The sequence below is a fragment of the Oncorhynchus gorbuscha genome, linkage group LG09 (assembly GCF_021184085.1).
Source record: "Oncorhynchus gorbuscha isolate QuinsamMale2020 ecotype Even-year linkage group LG09, OgorEven_v1.0, whole genome shotgun sequence".
NCBI lineage: Eukaryota > Metazoa > Chordata > Actinopteri > Salmoniformes > Salmonidae > Oncorhynchus > Oncorhynchus gorbuscha.
Window position 1 is genome coordinate 46286021 of NC_060181.1, and position 20454 is coordinate 46306474.

A 20454-nucleotide genomic window follows, 5' to 3' on the forward strand; every position below is an offset into this window, starting at 1 on the left:
GGGTTTCTGTGATGCATCCCAAATGGCACCCTGTTCCCTACATAGTGTACCACTTTTGACCAGGGCCCATAGGGAAAGTATTCAGACACCTTGACTTTTTCCACATTTTGTTATGTTACAGCCTTATTCTAAAGAGCATAAATAAATAAAATAAAAATCCCCATTAATCGACACACAATACCAGAAAATGACAAAGCAAAAATAGTTTTACCATTTTTATTTACCCCTTCTCCCCAATTTTGTGATATCCAATTGGTAGTTACAGTCTTGTCTCATCGCTGCAACTCCCGTTCGGACTCTGGAGAGGCGAAGGTCAAGAGCTGTGCGTCCTTTGAAACACAACCCAACCAACCTGCACTGCTTCTTGACACAATATCCACATAATCCAGAACCCAGCCATACCAACGTGTCGGAGGAAACTACGTACACCTGACGACCGTGTCAGCTTGCACTGTGCCCGGTCCACCACAGAAGTCGCTAGTGTGTGATGGGACAAGGACATCCCTGCCGGCCAAACCCTCCCTAACCCGGACAATGTTGGGCCAATTGTGCACCGCCTGATGAGTCTCCGGTCACGGCTGGCTGCGACAGAGCCTGGACTCCAACCCAGAATCTTTAGTGGCACAGCTAGCACTGGGATGCAGAGCCTTAGACCACTGAGCCACTTGGGAGGCCCCAATTTTTACAAACATTTTTAAATATGAAACAGAAATACCAGGTGCATCCTGTTTCCATTGATCATCCTTGAGATGTTTCGCACAACTTCATTGTGCATGTCAGAGCAAAAAAACAAGCCATGAGGTTGAAGGAATTGTCCGTAGAGCTCAGAGACATTATTGTGTCGAGGCACAGATCTGGGGAAAGGTACCAGAACATTTCTGCAGCTTTGAAGGTCCCCAAGAATACAGTGGCCTCCATCATTCTTAAATGGAAGTAGTTTGGAATCACCAAGACTCTTCCTAGAGCTGGCTGCCTGGCCAAACTGAGTAATCGGGGGAGAAGGGCGATGGTCACTCTAACAGAGCTCCAGAGTTCCTCTGTGGAGATAGGAGAACCTTCCAGAAGGACAACCATCTCTGCAGCACTCCATCAATCAGTCATTTGTGATAGAGTGGCCAGACAGAAGCCACTCCACAGTAAAAGGTACATGACAGCCCACTTGGAGTTTGCCAAAAGGCAACTAAAGGACTCTCAGACCATGAGAAACAAGATTCTCTGATCTGATGAAACCAAGATTCAACTCTTTGGCCTGAATGCCAAGTGTCACGTCTGGAGGAAACCTGGCACCATCCCTATGGTGAAGCATGGTAATCAAAGTTTTTTTAGTTTTTAGCGGCAGGGACTGAGAGACTAGCCAGGATCGAGGGAAAGATGAACGGAGCAAAGTATAGAGAGATCCTTGATGAAAACCTGCTCCAGAGGGCTCAGGACCTCAGACTGGGGTGAACGTTCACCTTCCAAAAGGACAATAACCCTAAGAACACAGCCAAGACAACACAGGAGTGGCTTCAGGACAAGTCTCAGAATGTCCTTGAGTGGCCTAGCCAGAGCCCGAACTTGAACCTGATCTAACATCTCTGGAGAGATCTGAAAATAGCTGTGCAACAATTCTCCCCATCCAACCTGACAGAGCTTGAGAGGATCTCCAGAGAAGAATGGGATAAACTCCCCAAATACATGTGTGCCAAGCTTGTAGCATCAAACCCAAGAAGACTCGAGGCTGTAATTGCTGATAAAGGTTCTTCAACAAAGTACTGAGTAAAGGGTCTGAATACTTATGTAAACATGATATTTCATGTATAAATTACAAAAAATGTGTAAAAACCTGTTTTTGCTTTGTCATTATGGGGTACTGTGTGTAGATTTATTAGGGGGATAAAACAATGTAATCAACTTTAGAATAAGGCTGTAACATAACATGTGGAAAACGTCATGGGGTCTGAATACTTTCTGAATGCACTGTATGTAGGGAATAGGGCGCCACTTGGGACACAGTCCTAGTCTCTACAAGCTCGTCGACAAATGGAAAAAGAGGACTACGTTGCATACACAGAGAGGACAAGACAAGGAGGTGACATCAACATGCACAACCCGGCAGCCACCTGGGGGAGTGACACATGCCACGCCTGAGGAGGCACTACACAGTCCACACCCACTCACCAACCGCAAGTTCCTGGCAATGTCACGCTCCCTCGGCTACCACAAGCAAGATCATCACAAGAGAAGAGGCAAAGGAAAAGGGGGCAAAGGTTAGGGCATGACAGGAGTTAGAAAAGGAAAAACAGGGGTCAAACAAGTGCAAAGGCAGAGAAATAGAGAGAGTGAGAGAGAGAGAAAGAGCGAGAGCGAGCGACAGAAAAAGACACGAAAATTATGAAATAAGTGTTAAATTAATGCTATGAGATATTATTTACAAAAACACCTTCAAATCAGTACTATGTATAGGCTAAATCAAATTGTGAGGAATTCTGAAACATGTAGTGTATTATTCGTGGACCACATACTGTATCTCTGCAGGTTTTAACACGAGGTGGTAAAGGTAAGAGGGTAAAAACAAAACCTACCAGCCTAGGTTGTGTATTACATGTGACGTCAAGTAGAGGAAAGATTACAAAATATATAATGCATAATCATTCTTTATAAACTCAGCAAAAAAAGAACTAAGGCAGGTCCTAACCAGACATCACGGTCAACAACGTTGCCTATGGGCACAAACCCACCGTCGCTGGACCAGACAGGACTGGCAAAAAGTGCTCTTCACTGACAAGTCGCGGTTTTGTCTCGCCAGGGGAGATGGTGGAATTCACGTTTATTGGCGAAGGATGAGGCCTGTACTCTGGAGCAAGAATCGGCAAGTCTGGTGCAGTCCATGAGGAGGAGATGCACTGCAGTACTTAATGCAACTGGTGGCCACACCAGATACTGACTGTTACTTTTTTGACCTCCCCTTTGTTCAGGGACACATTTTTCAATTTCTGTTAGACACATGTCTGTGGAACTTGTTCATATTGTCTCAGTTGTTGAATCTTGTTATGTTCATACAAATATTTACACATGTTAAATTTGCTGAAAATAAAACTCAGTTGACAGTGAGAGGAGGTTTCTTTTTTTGCTGAGTATACAGCATCATGACAGATTTTTAAAAAAAAGATAGTATAATGGACTGAAAAGTAGGATGGGGAAAAGGGACAGAAGGAAAGGAGAGTTTGGGAATGAAGGTTGGATAGGTTGTAGCAGAAGCAGAGGTCCTTCTTCTTCCAGTCAGAGTACAAAGGTCATATGGACTCACCAGTGTCTCTCCGGAGAGCACCTCCAGCAGGGAGATGAGGTTGTGTCCATCTCTGAGGTCCTCGTACAGATCAGTGATATGCCGCTGGGCCTGGGGAGGGGAGAGGTCAAGAGAGACAGTTTGAGACTATTCACAGAGATGCAACATGGGTTCATTATGACTCAATGCACGTGAAGTTAATGTATTTTCTCTGTATTCAATACACTGATCAGCTATGAGGAATGAATCATGTACTGTAAAACTCATGATCCAACAAGACCAGTGCTCAGAAAAGCTCTGTTAGGAACAGCACTGTTCCTGAGAATTGAATCTGGGATTTATGAGCCAATTTTCAGTAAACCACATTCGCAATCACCACTTTGACAGACTGGAGTGGCCATAGTATTTATAACTAAAGAAACCTCTAGTAATGCTATAGTAACTCTGTGTTGTCTGTTCACACTGCTATGCTTTATCTTGGCCAGGTCGCAGTTGCAAATGAGAACTTGTTCTCAACTAGCCTACCTGGTTAAATGAAGGTGAAATAAAAAAAATAAAAAAAATCTCTGTCCGTATATATCTTGATTGTAATCATACTCCACTACTCACACACGGCAAAATGATCACACAAAAATAATAATAATCAAATCAAATTGTATTTGTCACATGCGCCAAATACAACAGCTTTACAGTGAAATGCTTACTTACAAGCCCTTAATCAACATTGCTTTAAGAACTTAAGAAAAATAAATGTTAAGCACAAAAGAGAAAAAAATAAATTACAAATAATTAAACAGCAGCAGTAAAATAACAATAGCGAGGCTATATACAGGCAAGGGGTACCGGTACAGAGTCAATGTGCTGAGGCAACGGTTAGTCAAGGTAATTGAGGTAATATGTACATGTAGGTAGAGTAAAAGTGACTATGCATAGATAATAAACAGAGAGTAGCAGCAGTGTAAAAGAAAAGTCTAGGTAGTCCTTGGATTAGCTGTTCAGGAGTCTTATGGCCTGGGGGTAGAAGCTGTTAAGAAGCCTTTTGGACCTAGACTTGGCATTCCGGTACCGCTTGCCGTGTGGTAGTAAAGAGAACGGTGGCGGCAGCGTAGCCTAGTGGTTAGAGCGTTGGACTAGTAACCGAAAGGTTGCAAGATTGAATCCCGAGCTGACACAAATCTGTCGTTCTGCCCCTGAACAAGGCAGTTAACCCACTGGGCTGTCATTGAAAATAAGTATTTGTTCTTAACTGACTTGCCTAGTAAAATAAAAGAGAGAACAGTCTATAACTAGGGTGGCTGGAGTCTTGGACAATTTTTATGTCATGTTTTGTCATATATTGTCTTGTCCTTGTGCTTTCCCTTCTGTTCGTTTCCCCCTGCTGGTCTTATTAGGTTCGTTCCCTCTTTCTATCCCTCTCTCTCCCCCTCCCTCTCTCTCTTCTCTCTATCGTTCCGTTCCTGCTCCCAGCTGTTCCTCATTCTCCTAACTCACTCATTTACTCTTTTCACACCTGTCCCCTATTTTGCCCTCTGATTAGAGCCCCCATTTCTCCCCTTGTTTTCCGCTTCTGTCCTTGTCGGATCCTTGTATGATGTTCGCTGTTCTGTGTCCTGGTCTCGCCCTGTCGTGTTTTGTCTTCTTCAGATGCTGCGTGTGAGCAGGTGTCTTAGTCTGCTACGGTCGGTGCCTTCCCTAAGCAACCTGCAGTCTATGGTCGAGTCTCCAGTCAGTCCTCGCTACTACGAGTGGATTTAAGTTTTTCCTGTTTTGTTTTCTCCTTGTTATATCCAGGATTATTACTTTTGTCTTATACTGGAATAAAGACTCTGTTTTCGTTAAGTCGCTTTTGGGTCCTCATTCACCAGCATAACATTTTAGGGCATTCCTTTGACACCACCTGGTATCAAGGTACTGGGTGGCAGGAAGCTTGGCCCCAGTGATGTACTGGGCCATACGCACTACTCTCTGCAGTGCCTTGCGGTCGGAGGCAGAGCAGTTGCCATACCAGGCAGTGATGCAACCAGTCAGGATGCCCTCAAAAGTGCAGCTTTAGAACCGTTTGAGGATCTGAGGACCCATGCCGAATATTTTCAGTTTTCTGAGGGGGAATAGGTTTTGTTGTGCCCTTTCCTGTAGTCCACAATCATCTCCTTTGTCTTAACTATGTTGAGGTGGTTGTTGTCCTGGCACCACACGGCCAGGTCTCTGACCTCCTCCCTATAGGCTGTCTCATCGTTGACGGTGATCATCATTGTGTCATCGGAAAACTTGATGATGGTGTTGGAGTCGTGCCTGGCCATGCAGTCATGAGTGAATGGGGAACAGGAGGGGACTGAGCACGCACCACTGAGGGGCCCCCGTGTTGAGGATCAGTGTGGTGGATGTGTTGCTACCAACCCTTATCACCTTGGGGCGGCCCGTCAGGAAGTCCAGGATCCAGTTACAGAGGGAGGTGTTTAGTCCCAGGCTCCTTAGCTTAGTGATGAGCTTTGAGGGCACTATGGTGTTGAACACTGAGCTGTATTCAATGAATAGAGTTCTCACATAGGTGTTCCTTTTGTTCAGGTGTGGAAAAGGGCAGTGTTGATTGCAATAGAGATTGCATCATCTGTGGATCTGTTGGGGCGGTATGCAAATTGGAGTGGGTCTAGGGTTTCTGGGATAATGGTATTGATGTGAGCCATGACCAGCTTTTCAAAGGACTTCATGGCTACAGATGTGAGTGCTACAGGTCAGTAATGATTTAGGCAGGTTACCTTAATGTTCTTGGGCACAGGGACTATGGTGGTCTGCTTGAAACATGTTGGTAATACAGACACCGTCAGGGACAGGTTGAAAATGTCAGTGAAGATGCACGTCCTGGTAATCCGTCTGGCCCTGCGGCCTTGAGAATGTTGACCTGTTTAAAGGTCTTACTCACATTGGCTACGGCGAGTGTGATCACCCAGTTGTCCGAAAAGCTGATGCGCTCATGCATGTTTCAGTGTTACTTGCCTCGAAGCAAGCATAGAAGTAATTGAGCTCGTCTGGTAGGCTCTTGTCACTGGGCAGCCAGTGGTTGTGCTTCGCTTTGTAGCCTGTAATAGTTTGCAAGCCCTGCCACATCCGACGCGCATCGGAGCTGATGTAGTACGATTCAATCTTAACCCTGTGTTAACACTTTGCCTGTTTGATGGTTCATCGGAGGGCATAGTGGGATTTCTTATAAGCTTCCTGGTTAGAGTCCTGCTCCTTGAAAGCGGCAGCTCTGCCCTTTAGCTCAGTGCGGATCTTGCTTGTAATCCACTGTTTCTGGTTGGAGTATGTACATTCAGTCACTGTGGGAATGACGTCATCGATGCACTTATTGATGAAGCCAGTGACTGATGTGGTGTACTCTTCTTCCATTGGAAGAATGCCGGAACATATTCCGGTCTGTGCTAGCAGAACATTCCTGTAGCTCAGCATCTGCTTCATTTTCCCACTTTCTTATTGACCGAGTTACTGGTGCTTCCTGCTTTAGTTTTTGCTTGTAAGCCGGAATCAGGAGGATAGAATTACGGTCAGATTTGCCAAATGGAGGCCGAATGAGAGCATTGTACACTTCTCAGTGTGTGGAGTAAATGTGGTCTTGAGTTTTTTTTTTTTACCTCTGGTTGCACTTTTAACATACTGGTAGAAATGAGGTAAAACGGATTTATGTTTCCCTGCATTAAAGTTCCCGGCCACTTGGAGCGCCGCCTCTGGATGAGCGGTTTCCTGTTTGCTTATGGCCGTATACAGCTCATTGAGTGCGGTCTTAGTGCCAGCATTGGTTTGTGGTTGTAAATAGACAGCTATGAGGAATATAGATACACTCTCTTGGTAAATAGTGTGGTCTACACCGTATCATGAGATACTCTACCTTAGGCGAGCAAAACCTCGAGACTTCCTTAGATTTCGTGTACCAGCTGTTTTTTGTTTTTTGCAAATATAGATTGTGTGTGCTAAGCTGGCATCAAGGCAAAGGTTGGCTATTTGAAGAATATCACATATAAAATCTATTTTGATTTGCTTAACAATTGTTTGGCTACTACATGATTCCATATGTGTTATTTTATAGTTTTGATGTCTTCACTATTATTCTACAATGTAGAAAACAGTAAAATGAAGAAAAACCCTTGAATAAGTGTCACACCCTGACCATAGTTTTCTTTGTATGTTTCTATGTTTTGGTTGGTCAGGGTGTGATCTGAGTGGGCATTCTATGTTGGATGTCTTGTTTGTCTATTTCTATGTCTGGCCTGATATGCTTCTCAATCAGAGGCAGGTGTTAGTCATTGTCTCTGATTGGGAACCATATTTAGGTAGCCTGGGTTTCACTGTGTGTTTGTGGGTGATTGTTCCTGTCTCTGTGTTTGCACCAGATAGGGCTGTTTAGGTTTTCGCACGTTTATTGTTTTTGTTAGTTTATTCATGTATAGTGTCTTTATAAATTAAACATGAATAACCACCACACTGCGATTTGGTCCGCCTCTACTTCACCTAAGGAAAACCCTTACAATAAGTAGGAGTTCCAAAACATTTGACCGGGAGTGTATAGCTCAAACTATTTTGGGGAGGGTCGGGATAGCAGGCGTAATTGTTCATCCATACTGTTAGAGGCCCTTGCTAGGGGCCTCAGCATTTACTGAGAGTGACAGAAACATCTCTCTGCAAGCAGTGATTACTTATCAATGACACAAGTCATGTGAATGTGCATAGAGGCACTGCAGATAGTCCAGATGACTGGGAACTCGCCCCTAGTGATGAACTGGTCTGTCCACCCAAGCCCAGCTCAGTTAATGCCTACCATTGTGTCATTGAGTCGTCATAATACTTTAGCAAATGTATGTTATACCAGGGGCATTGGTAGACACAATGTAAGTAACCTAATGAATGTCCCTCTAACGTCTCTCTCTGCCTCTGCTGATCTTACAGTTATTGTATACAGCAATCATGTGTCTATGAATCCAGATTTATGCTGTTAACACTGAGGCGGTGTGCCCTAGTAGGAAGTCCACTGTGTGCAGCTCACCCTGCACTAACATGAGAATATCTAATTTTGCTAAGGTTCCCAGCAAAGCAATGAAAACAACCAAACATCCAGGAAAAGTCCTCAAAATAGCCCACGTTAACATATGTCGCTTAAGAAACAAAGTTCATGAAATGTATAACTTGCTAATAACAGATGACATTCATATTCTGACTATCTCTGAAACCCACTTAGATTTGATGGTACAGTGGTAGCAATACAGGGTTATGTCATTTTTACAGAAAATACAGAAATGCCAGTGGTGGAGGTGTTGCTGTTAATATTCAGAACACTTGTGTTCTGCTTGATAATGTATGTGATATCAACAGAGAGGTATATTTTCTGGGTGATTTAAATATTAACTGGCTTTCATCAAGCTGCCCACTCAAGAAAAAGCTTCAAACTGTAACCAGTGACTGCAACCTGGTTCAGGTTATCAGTCAACCTACCAGGGTAGTTACAAAACAGTACAGGAATTAAATCATCAACATGTATTGATCAGATCTTTACAATTGACGCAGAAATGTGCTTGAAAGCATATATTCGGATCCATTGGATATAGTGAAAGTAGCCATATCTAGGAAAACCAAAGTTCCAAAGGCTGGGCCTAATAGAGTGTACAAGAGGTCATAATATACGTTTTGTATCGATTCCTATGTTGTTGATATAAATTATTTTTGTTGGTCGGTGGTGTGTAATGAGGAGCAAACAGATGTTGTACTTGAAACATTCATGAAATTAATTATCACAGTTACGAATAAGCATGCACCCATTAAGAAAATGATTGTAAAAACGTACATCTCTGTGGCTTGATGAGGAATTGAAAAATGGTATGGTTGAGAGGGATGAGGCAAAATGAATGTCAATGGTGAAGGCTTGGTGAATGGTTGCTGAAGGAGATGGCTGCTGTTTTACGATCCCGTAAACAATTGTGCTAAACCCTAGACCCACTCCAATTTGTATATTGCTCCAACAGTTCCACAGATGATGCCATCTCTATTGCACTCCACACTGCCCTTTCACACCTGGACAAAAGGAACACCTATGTGAGAATGCTATTCCTTGACTACACTTCAGAGTTTAACAACATAGTGCCCTCAAAGCTCATCACTAAGCTAAGGACCCTGGGACTACACACCTCCCTCTTCAACTGGATCCTGGACTTCCTGACGGACCGCCCCCAGGTGGTAAGGGTAGGTAACGACACATCTGCCACGCTGATCCTCAAGACGGGGGTCCCTCAGGGTGCGTGCTCAGTACCCTCCTGTACTCCCTGTTCAGTCATGACTGCATGGCCAGGCACGACTTCAACACCATCATCAAGTTTGCAGATGACACAACAGTGGTAGGGCTGATCACCAACAACGATAAGATCAGAGGGCCTCCTCTGTGGGGGCACAGGACAACAACCTTTCCCTCAACATTATCAAGACAAACGAGATGATAGTGGACTACAGGAAAGGAGGGCTGAGCACGCCCCCATTCTCATCGATGGGGCTGTAGTGGAGCAGGTTAAGAGCTTCAAGTTTCTCCGTGTCCACATCACCAACAAACTATCATGGGCCAAAGACAGTCGTGAATAGGGTACAACAAAGCCTATTGTCATGCAGGTGAAAGAGGACCCAAACGCGACTTAACAGAAACAGAGTTTATTAAAGTCCAAAACGGAATAACAGAAATCCTCTAGACTTGTAGAGGGGAAACAACTGGAGAAGCGGCCACAGACTGCAGGTCGCTTCGGGTAGGCGCAGGCCGTAGTCGACTGAGACACCTGCTCACACGCAGCATCTGATGAAGGCACAAAACACGACAGGACAGGGTGATACACAATCACGGCAAAAACACGACAGGACAGGGCGAAACGCAATCACAGCATGGTGAATACAATACAAGGAAGCGACGGGACAGGAACGGATCACAAAGGAATAAATAGGGACTCTAATCAGGGGAAAGGATCGGGAACAGGTGTGGGAAGACTAAATGATGATTAGGGGAATAGGAACAGCTGGGAGCAGGAACGGAACGATAGAGAGAAGAGAGAGCGAGAGAGTGAGAGAGGGAGGGGGAGAGAGAGGGATAGAAGGAGGGAAAGAACCAAATAAGACCAGCAGAGGGAAACGAATAGCATGGGGAGCACAGGGACAAGACAAGATAATAAATGACAAACATGACAGTACCCCCCCACTCACCGAGCGCCTCCTGGCGCTCTCGAGGAGGAACACTGGCGGCAACGGAGGAAATCATAGATCAAACGGTCCAGCACGTCCCGAGAAAGAACCCAACTCCTCTCCTCAGGACCGTAACGAAAAACGATAAAAAGGGAAACTAGGGTACTACTCTAAAAAAAAAAAATGAGAACTAGGGACAGACTGAGACACAGCAAGGGCAGGGACAAGAACAGGAGAGATGCGATGGCAGGGAACAGACTGAGACCCAGCAAGACCAGGAGCAGAAGCAGAAAAAAAAATTACCAGACTTCTTCTGCGCGCAGTCTGAACACGCAGCCACGAAACGGCGCGTGTCACGCTCCTGAGTCGGCCACCAAAAGCGCTGGCGAATAGACGCAAGAGTGCCTCGAACACCGGGATGACCAGCTAACTTGGCAGAGTGAGCCCACTGAAGAACAGCCAGACGAGTGGAAACAGGAACGAAAAGGAGGTTACTAGGACAAGCGCGCGGCGACGCAGTGTGCGTGAGTGCTTGCTTAACCTGTCTTTCAATTCCCCAGACTGTCAACCCGACAACACGCCCATAAGGAAGAATCCCTCGAGATCAGTAGAAGCCACAGAAGAACTAAACAGACGGGATAAGGCATCAGGCTTGGTGTTCTTGCTACCCGGACGGTAAGAAATCACAAACTCGAAACGAGCGAAAAACAACGCCCAACGAGCTTGACGGGCATTAAGTCGTTTGGCAGAACGGATGTACTCAAGGTTCTTATGGTCTGTCCAAACGACAAAAGGAACGGTCGCCCCCTCCAACCACTGTCGCCATTCGCCTAGGGCTAAGCGGATGGCGAGCAGTTCACGGTTACCCACATCATAGTTGCGCTCAGATGGCGACAGGCGATGAGAAAAATAAGCGCAAGGATGAACCTTATCGTCAGACTGGAAGCGCTGGGATAGAATGGCTCCCACGCCTACCTCTGAAGCGTCAACCTCGACAATAAATTGTCTAGTGACGTCAGGAGTAACGAGGATAGGAGCGGACGTAAAACGTTCTTTTAGAAGATCAAAAGCTCCCTGGGCGGAACCGGACCACTTAAAACACGTCTTGACAGAAGTAAGAGCTGTGAGAGGGGCAGCAACTTGACCGAAATTACGAATGAAACGCCGATAGAAATTAGCGAAACCTAAAAAGCGCTGCAACTCGACACGTGACCTTGGAACGGGCCAATCACTGACAGCTTGGACCTTAGCGGAATCCATCTGAATGCCTTCAGCGGAAATAACGGAACCGAGAAAAGTAACGGAGGAGACATGAAAAGAGCACTTCTCAGCCTTTACGTAGAGACAATTCTCTAAAAGGCGCTGTAGAACACGTCGAACGTGCTGAACATGAATCTCGAGTGACGGAGAAAAAATCAGGATATCGTCAAGATAGACAAAAACAAAAATGTTCAGCATGTCTCTCAGAACATCATTAACTAATGCCTGAAAAACAGCTGGCGCATTGGCGAGACCGAACGGCAGAACCCGGTACTCAAAATGCCCTAACGGAGTGTTAAACGCCGTTTTCCACTCGTCCCCCTCTCTGATGCGCACGAGATGGTAAGCGTTACGAAGGTCCAACTTAGTAAAGCACCTGGCTCCCTGCAGAATCTCGAAGGCTGATGACATAAGGGGAAGCGGATAACGATTCTTAACCGTTATGTCATTCAGCCCTCGATAATCCACGCAGGGGCGCAGAGTACCGTCCTTCTTCTTAACAAAAAGAACCCCGCCCCGGCCGGAGAAGAAGAAGGCACTATGGTACCGGCGTCAAGAGACACAGACAAATAATCCTCGAGAGCCTTACGTTCGGGAGCCGACAGAGAGTATAGTCTACCTCGAGGAGGCGTGGTCCCTGGAAGGAGATCAATACTACAATCATACGACCGGTGAGGAGGAAGGGAGTTGGCTCGGGACCGACTGAAGACCGTGCGCAGATCATGATATTCCTCCGGCACTCCTGTCAAATCGCCAGGTTCCTCCTGAGAAGTAGGGAGAGAAGAAACGGGAGGGATGGCAGACATTAAACACTTCACATGACAAGAAACGTTCCAGGATAGGATAGAATTACTAGACCAATTAATAGAAGGATTATGACATACTAGCCAGGGATGACCCAAAACAACAGGTGTAAACGGTGAACGGAAAATCAAAAAGAAATAGTCTCACTGTGGTTACCAGATACTGTGAGAGTTAAAGGTAGTGTCTCAAATTTGATACTGGGAAGATGACTACCATCTAAGGCAAACATGGGCGTAGGCTTGTCTAACGGTCTGAAAGGAATGTTATGTTTCCGAACCCATGCTTCGTCCATGAAACAACCCTCAGCCCCTGAGTCAATCAAGGCACTGCATGTAGCACCCGAACCGGTCCAGCGTAGATGGACCGACATAGTAGTACAAGATCTAGATGAAGAGGACTGAGTAGTAGCGCTCACCAGTAGCCCTCCGCTTACTGATGGGCTCTGGCCTCTTACTGGACATGAATTAACAAAATGTCCAGCAACTCCGCAATAGAGGCACAGGCGGTTGGTGATCCTCCGTTCCCTCTCCTTATTCGAGATGCGAATCCCTCCCAGCTGCATGGGCTCAGTCTCAAAGCCAGAGGAGGGAGATGGTTGCGATGCGGAGCAGGGAAACACCGTTGATGCGAGCTCTCTTCCACGAGCCCGGTGACGAAGATCTACCCGTCGTTCTATGCGGATGGCGAGAGCAATCAAAGAGTCCACATCTGAAGGAACCTCCCGGGAGAGAATCTCATCCTTAACCACTGCGTGGAGTCCCTCCAGAAAACGAGCGAGCAGCGCCGGCTCGTTCCACTCACTAGAGGCAGCAAGAGTGCGAAACTCAATGGAATAATCCGTTATGGACCGTTCACCTTGGCATAAGGAAGCCAGGGCCCTAGAAGCCTCCCCACCAAAAACTGAACGGTCAAAAACCCGAATCATCTCCTCTTTAAAGTTCTGGAATTTGTTAGAGCAATCAGCCCTTGCCTCCCAGATAGCTGTGCCCCATTCTCGAGCCCGGCCAGTAAGGAGTGAAATGACGTAAGCAACCCGAGCTCTCTCTCTAGAGTATGTGTTGGGTTGGAGAGAGAACACAATCTCACACTGCGTGAGAAAGGAGCGGCACTCAGTGGGCTGCCCGGAGTAGCAAGGTGGGTTATTAACCCTAGGTTCTGGAGGCTCGGCAGGCCAGGAAGTAACAGGTGGCACGAGACGTAGACTCTGGAACTGTCCAGAGAGGTCGGAAACCTGAGCGGCCAGGTTCTCCACGGCATGGCGAGCAGCGGACAATTCCTGCTCGTGTCTGCCGAGCATGGCTCCTTGGATCTCGACGGCAGTGTAACGAGCGTCTGAAGTCGCTGGGTCCATTCCTTGTTCGCTTCCTTCTGTCATGCAGGTGAAAGAGGACCCAAACGCGACTTAACAGAAACAGAGTTTATTAAAGTCCAAAACGGAATAACAGAAATCCTCTAGACTTGTAGAGGGGAAACAACTGGAGAAGCGGCCACAGACTGCAGGTCGCTTCGGGTAGGCGCAGGCCGTAGTCGACTGAGACACCTGCTCACACGCAGCATCTGATGAAGGCACAAAACACGACAGGACAGGGTGATACACAATCACGGCAAAAACACGACAGGACAGGGCGAAACGCAATCACAGCATGGTGAATACAATACAAGGAAGCGACGGGACAGGAACGGATCACAAAGGAATAAATAGGGACTCTAATCAGGGGAAAGGATCGGGAACAGGTGTGGGAAGACTAAATGATGATTAGGGGAATAGGAACAGCTGGGAGCAGGAACGGAACGATAGAGAGAAGAGAGAGCGAGAGAGTGAGAGAGGGAGGGGGAGAGAGAGGGATAGAAGGAGGGAAAGAACCAAATAAGACCAGCAGAGGGAAACGAATAGCATGGGGAGCACAGGGACAAGACAAGATAATAAATGACAAACATGACACCTATTCCCGCTCAGGAGACTGAAAAGATTTGGCATGGGTCCTCAGATTCTCAAAAGGTTCTACAGCTGCACCATCAAGATCATATTGACTGGTTGCATCACTGCCTGGTATGGCAACTGCTTGGCCTAGTAGTGCGTACGGCCCAGTACATTACTGGGGCCAAGGTTCCAGTCTTCCAGGACCTCTATACCAGGCTGTGTCAGAGTAAGAACCTAAAAATTGTTGAAGACTCCAGCCACGCTAGTCATGGACTGTCCACTCTACAACCGCACGACAAGTGGTATCGGAGCGCCAAGTCTAGGTCCAAAAGGCTTCTTAACAGCTTCTACCCCCAAGCCATGACTTCTGAACAGCTAATTAAATGGCTACCCAGACCCCGCTTTTACTCTGCTGCTACTCTCTGTTTATTGTCTATGCATAATCACTCCCTACCATGTACATGATACCTCAATTACCTTGACTAAACGGTACACCTTGACCCCTGTATTTAGCCTTGCCATTGTTATTTTACTGCTGTTGTGAATAATTTGTTACTTTCTACTTTTTACAAAAAACACATGTATTTTTTACTTCTTAAAGTATTGTTGGTTAAATGCTTGTAAGTAAGCATTTCATTGTAAGGTCTACACCTGTTGTATTCGGCGCATGTACAAATAACATTTGATTTGATAAGTCTGGCTGTACAACCGATTGGCAAACATACTGCAAATTGAGAAATCATATGACTGAATGGAATAAAAAGAAACTACACAATGAAACTAAGTTAAATTACATAACGAATGATAGTAAAAATGTCACGATCGTCATAATGATTGGACCAAGATGCAGTTCCATCCCTTTAATTAGGAAGAGAAAACTCAAAGAACAAAAACAACAACGCGAACAAAACGAAACGTGAAGCTCAAAATAGTGCTAACAGGCAACTATACATAGTCAAGATCCCACAAAGCACAATGGGGAAATGGCTACCTAAATATGATCCCCAATCAGAGACAACGATAAACAGACATTTAATTGCCCTAGATAACCCACCCTTAATTGCGTGACAAAAAAGCTTTGGAACATCTTGAATTAAATTTTGGGAAAAAAGGCAAACTCAGCTCCATGATTCATTGACCAAACAGACTGACATTGCCAACTACTTTAATGATTTTTTCATTGGCAAGATTATCAAATTTAGGCATGACATGCCAGCAACAAATGCTGACATAACACATCCAAGTATATCTGACCAAATTAAGACCAAGACATGAATTGTTATTTTGAATTCCGTAAAGTGAGTGTGGAAGAGGTGAAAAAATTATTGTTGTCTACTAATAATGACAAGCCACCTGGGTCTGACAAATTGGATGGAAAATTAATGAGGATGCCTGGTCATTCTTTAAGAGTAACTTCCTCACCATTTTAGATAAGCATGCTCCGTTCAAAAAATGCAGAACTAAGAACAGATAGAGCCCTTGGTTCACTCCAGACCTGACTGCCCTCAACCAGCACAAAAACATCCTGTGGCGGACTGCAATAGCATCGAACAGTCCCCGCGATATGCAACTGTTCAGGGAAGTCAGGAACCAATACACGCAGTCAGTCAGGAAAGCTAAGGCCAGCTTCTTCAGGCAGAAGTTTGCATCCTGTAGCTCCAACTCCAAAAAGTTCTGGGACACTGTGAAGTCCATGGAGAACAAGAGCACCTCCTCCCAGCTGCCCACTGAGGCTAGGGAACACGGTCACCACCGACAAATCCATGATTATCGAAAACTTCAACAAGCATTTCTCAACGGCTGGCCATGCCTTCCGCCTGGCTACTCCTACCTCGGCCAACAGCTCCGGCCCCCCCGCAGCTCCTCGCCCAAGCCTCTCCAGGTTCTCCTTTACCCAAATCCAGATAGCAGTTGTTCTGAAAGAGCTGCAAAACCTGGACCCATATAAATCAGCTGGGCTTGACAATCTGGACCCTCTATTTCTGAAACTATCCGCCGCCATTGTCGCAACCCCTATTACCAGCCTGTTCAACCTCTCTTTCATATCGTCCGAGATCCCCAAGGATTGGAAAGCTGCCGCAGTTATCCCCCTCTTCAAATAGAACTGTTACAGATCTATATCCATTCTGCCCTGCCTATTTAAGGTCTTCGAAAGCCAAGTCAACAAACAGGTCACTGACCATCTCGAATCCTTCTCTGCTATGCAATCTGGTTTCCGAGCCGGTCATGGGTGCACCTCAGCCACACTCAAGGTACTAAACGACATCATAACCGCCATCGATAAAAGACAGTACTGTGCAGCCGTCTTCATCGACCTTGCCAAGGCTTTCGACTCTGTCAATCATGTCACGAACCGGCTCAAAGCCCGTAACAAAGGGAGGCAACGTGGAGATAAGGAGTAGCAAAATATATATTTATTAACTAAAGCAACTAAGGAAAATATCCAATGGTGTGTGTAATCAGTAGTGTAAGTGAGTGTTTTGCATGCATGAATGAATGTGATAATGCAGGGTGTTGAAAGGTGCCAAAGCAAACAAACAAAAGGCCACCAAGAACCACAACACAATCTACAACGGGTGTCTGCATGGAGAGAGTCTCCTCCATGAATGTGGAAGAGGTCTATTTATCCTGGGAGACACCTGGCCCAGGTGTTTCCCATGTAGCTGACGACCCTCTCAACTCCGCCCACCGGCATCCTAATAAGGAAACAAGAACAAAGACAGAATACGGCAGACAGAGTGGGAGGGTCGTCACAATCACCATATTCTTATCGGCAGACTCAGTAGCCTCGTTTTTCGGATGACTGCCTTGCCTGGTTCACCAATTACTTTGCAGACAGAGTTCAGTGTGTCAAATCGGAGGGCATGCTGTCCGGTCCTCTGGCAGTCTCTATGGGGGTGCCACAGGGTTCAATTCTCAGGCCGACTCTTTTCTCTGTATATATCAATGATGTTGCTCTTGCTGCGGGCGATTCCCTGATCCACCTCTACGCAGACGACACCATTCTATATACTTTCGGCCCGTCATTGGACACTGTGCTATCTAACCTCCAAACGAGCTTCAATGCCATACAACACTCCTTCCGTGGCCTCCAACTGCTCTTAAACGCTAGTAAAACCAAATGCATGCTCTTCAACCGATCGCTGCCTGCACCCGCATGCCCGACTAGCATCACCACACTGGATGGTTCCGACCTTGAATATGTGGACACCTATAAGTACCTAGGTGTCTGGCTAGACTGCAAACTCTCCTTCCAGACCCATATCAAACATCTCCAATCGAAAATCAAATCAAGAGTCGGCTCTAATCAAGCTTACCCTAGTAAAACTGACTATCCTACCGATCCTCGACTTCGGCGATGTCATCTACAAAATTGCTTCCAACACTCTACTCAGCAAACTGTATGCAGTTTATCACAGTGCCATCCGTTTTGTCACTAAAGCACCTTATACTACCCACCACTGCGACTTGTATGCTCTAGTCGGCTGGCCCTCGCTACATATTCGTCGCCAGACCCACTGGCTCCAGGTCATCTACAAGGCCATGCTAGGTAAATCTCCGCCTTATCTCAGTTCACTGGTCACGATGGCAACACCCATCCGTAGCACGCGATCCAGCAGGTGTATCTCACTGATCATCCATAAAGCCAACACCTCATTCGGCCGCCTTTCGTTCCAGTACTCTGCTGCCTGTGACTGGAACGAATTGCAAAAATCGCTGAAGTTGGAGACTTTTATTTCCCTCACCAACTTCAAACATCTGCTATCTGAGCAGCTAACCGATCGCTGCAGCTGTACATAGTCTATTGGTAAATAGCCCACCCATTTTCACCTACCTCATCCCCATACTGTTTTTATTTATTTACTTTTTTGTTCTTTTGCACACCAATATCTCTACCTGTACATGACCATCTGATCATTTATCACTCCAGTATTAATCTGCAAAATTGTAATTATTTGCCTACCTCCTCATGCCTTTTGCACACAATGTGTATAGACTCCCCTTTTTTTCTACTGTGTTATTGACTTGTTAATTGTTTACTCCATGTGTAACTCTGTGTTGTCTGTTCACACTGCTATGCTTTATCTTGGCCAGGTCGCAGTTGCAAATGAGAACTTGTTCTCAACTAGCCTACCTGGTTAAATAAAGGTGAAATAAATAAAAAAATAAAAAAATAAAAAAAGGATAATTGTGGATGATATTTACACTCCTATTTGCTATATTTCCTATCTTAAATTTAAGCCTACTAGAAAGTGTGTCCTCAGGCATGGAGGGAAGAAAAATTTATGTCGCACTACCACATCTGTGATGAAAGGTGACAGAGCTAGAGCGGTGTTTGTCAGACCCTGAGACATCCCAAAAATCGGTCTTCTCATAACAACGTTTGTAGCGTCCAAACGGTTTGACCTACAAACTAATGTGAACCCAATGTGGAAAGAAGAGATGGAACATGATGGTGTTCTCAATTTTGCTCTACGAATCCCACAAGTGTTACGAGACTCGTCTGAAGGTAACCAGTACTGGTTTCAAAAAATTAATGGAGGTATGAAGGCAGTCTTGTGCCCACACAAAAAAGGGGAATAAATATGTTTTTGGTATGTAGAAACTTTTTTTTGTTCATTAAAATAACATAAAATTGATCAGAAATACAGTTTAGACATTGTTAATGTTGTAAATTACTATTGTTGCTGGAAACGGCTGTTTTTTAATAATGGAATATCTACATAGGCATACAGAGGCCCATTATCAGCAACCATCACTCCTATGTTTAAATTGCATGTTTTGTTGGCTAATCCAAGTTTATAATTTTAAAAGGCTAATTGCTCATTAGAAAACCCCTTTTCAATTACGTTAGCACATAATCCCTGTTGTGCTCAGGGATAGGCGTCACGTAATATTAAATATTCATGAACATCTTATATCACTTAAAAGCTTAAATTCGTGTTAATCGAACTGTGTTGTCCGATTTAGAATAGGCTTTACCACGATGGCATACCATGCGATTGTCTGAGGACAGCGCCCCACATCAACATATTTTTCAACCAGCACAGTTCACTTACTTCTTCAAATCTTTCTTTGTTTGCAATCCCAAGGGTCCCAGCTACAACATGAATGGTCGTTTTGTTAGATAAAATCCGTCTTTATATGCCACAAAGTCAGTTTAATTGGCGCCATTGATTTCAGTAATCCACTCGTTCAACATGCAGACAAAGGAGTCCAAAAAGCTCCGGCTAAACTTCGTCCAAACAAGTCAAACAACATTTCTATTTAATCCTCAGGTATCCTACAATGTAAATAAACTATAATATTTCATACGGAAAGTAGTATGTTCAATAGGAAAGTAAAATTAGTAAGTGAGCGTCCTCTTCTACATGCGCCGAAAGACTGATATTGTCCTGGTGCTCTCTTCACCAGAACTCAAAATTCTTGCTTGATTTTCAAAAAACAAGCCTGAAACCTTGAATAAAGACTGGTTACATCTTAGTGGAAGCCATAGGAATTGCAATCTAGGAGTCGGAATTACATAGGACCCATAGCTTTCCATTGTAAGAGCCTGGGACCTAAATTTTTTTTTTAAAATCTGGTTGGTTTTTCTTTGGATTTTCAACTGCCAAATCAATACTGTTTTGTAGTCTTAGACATTATTTTAACAGTTTTAGAAACTTCAAAGTGTTTTCAACTATATGCATATCCTGGCTTCTGGGCCTGAGTAACAGGCAGGTTACTTTGGGCACATCAGTCAGGCGGAAATTCAGAGAACACATAACACATTTTAAAGAAGCAGTAAAACTGGCCTTCTTTAGACTAGTTGAGTATCTGGAGCATCGGCATTTGTGGGTTCGATTACAGGCTCAAAATGGCCAGAAACCAAAACTTCTTCCTGAAACTCGTCAGTCTATTCTTGTTCTGAGAAAGGAAGGCTATTCCATGCGAGAAATTGCAAAGACACTGAAGATCTCGTACAACGCTGTATACCATGGTCGCCTCTGTACGCCTACGT

General features: G+C 45.1%; 1 pseudogene; it reads right to left on the bottom strand.

The window, feature by feature from the left end:
• LOC124044395 overlaps positions 1-20454 on the bottom strand; it is a 117464-nt pseudogene that overhangs the window by 51796 nt on the left and 45214 nt on the right.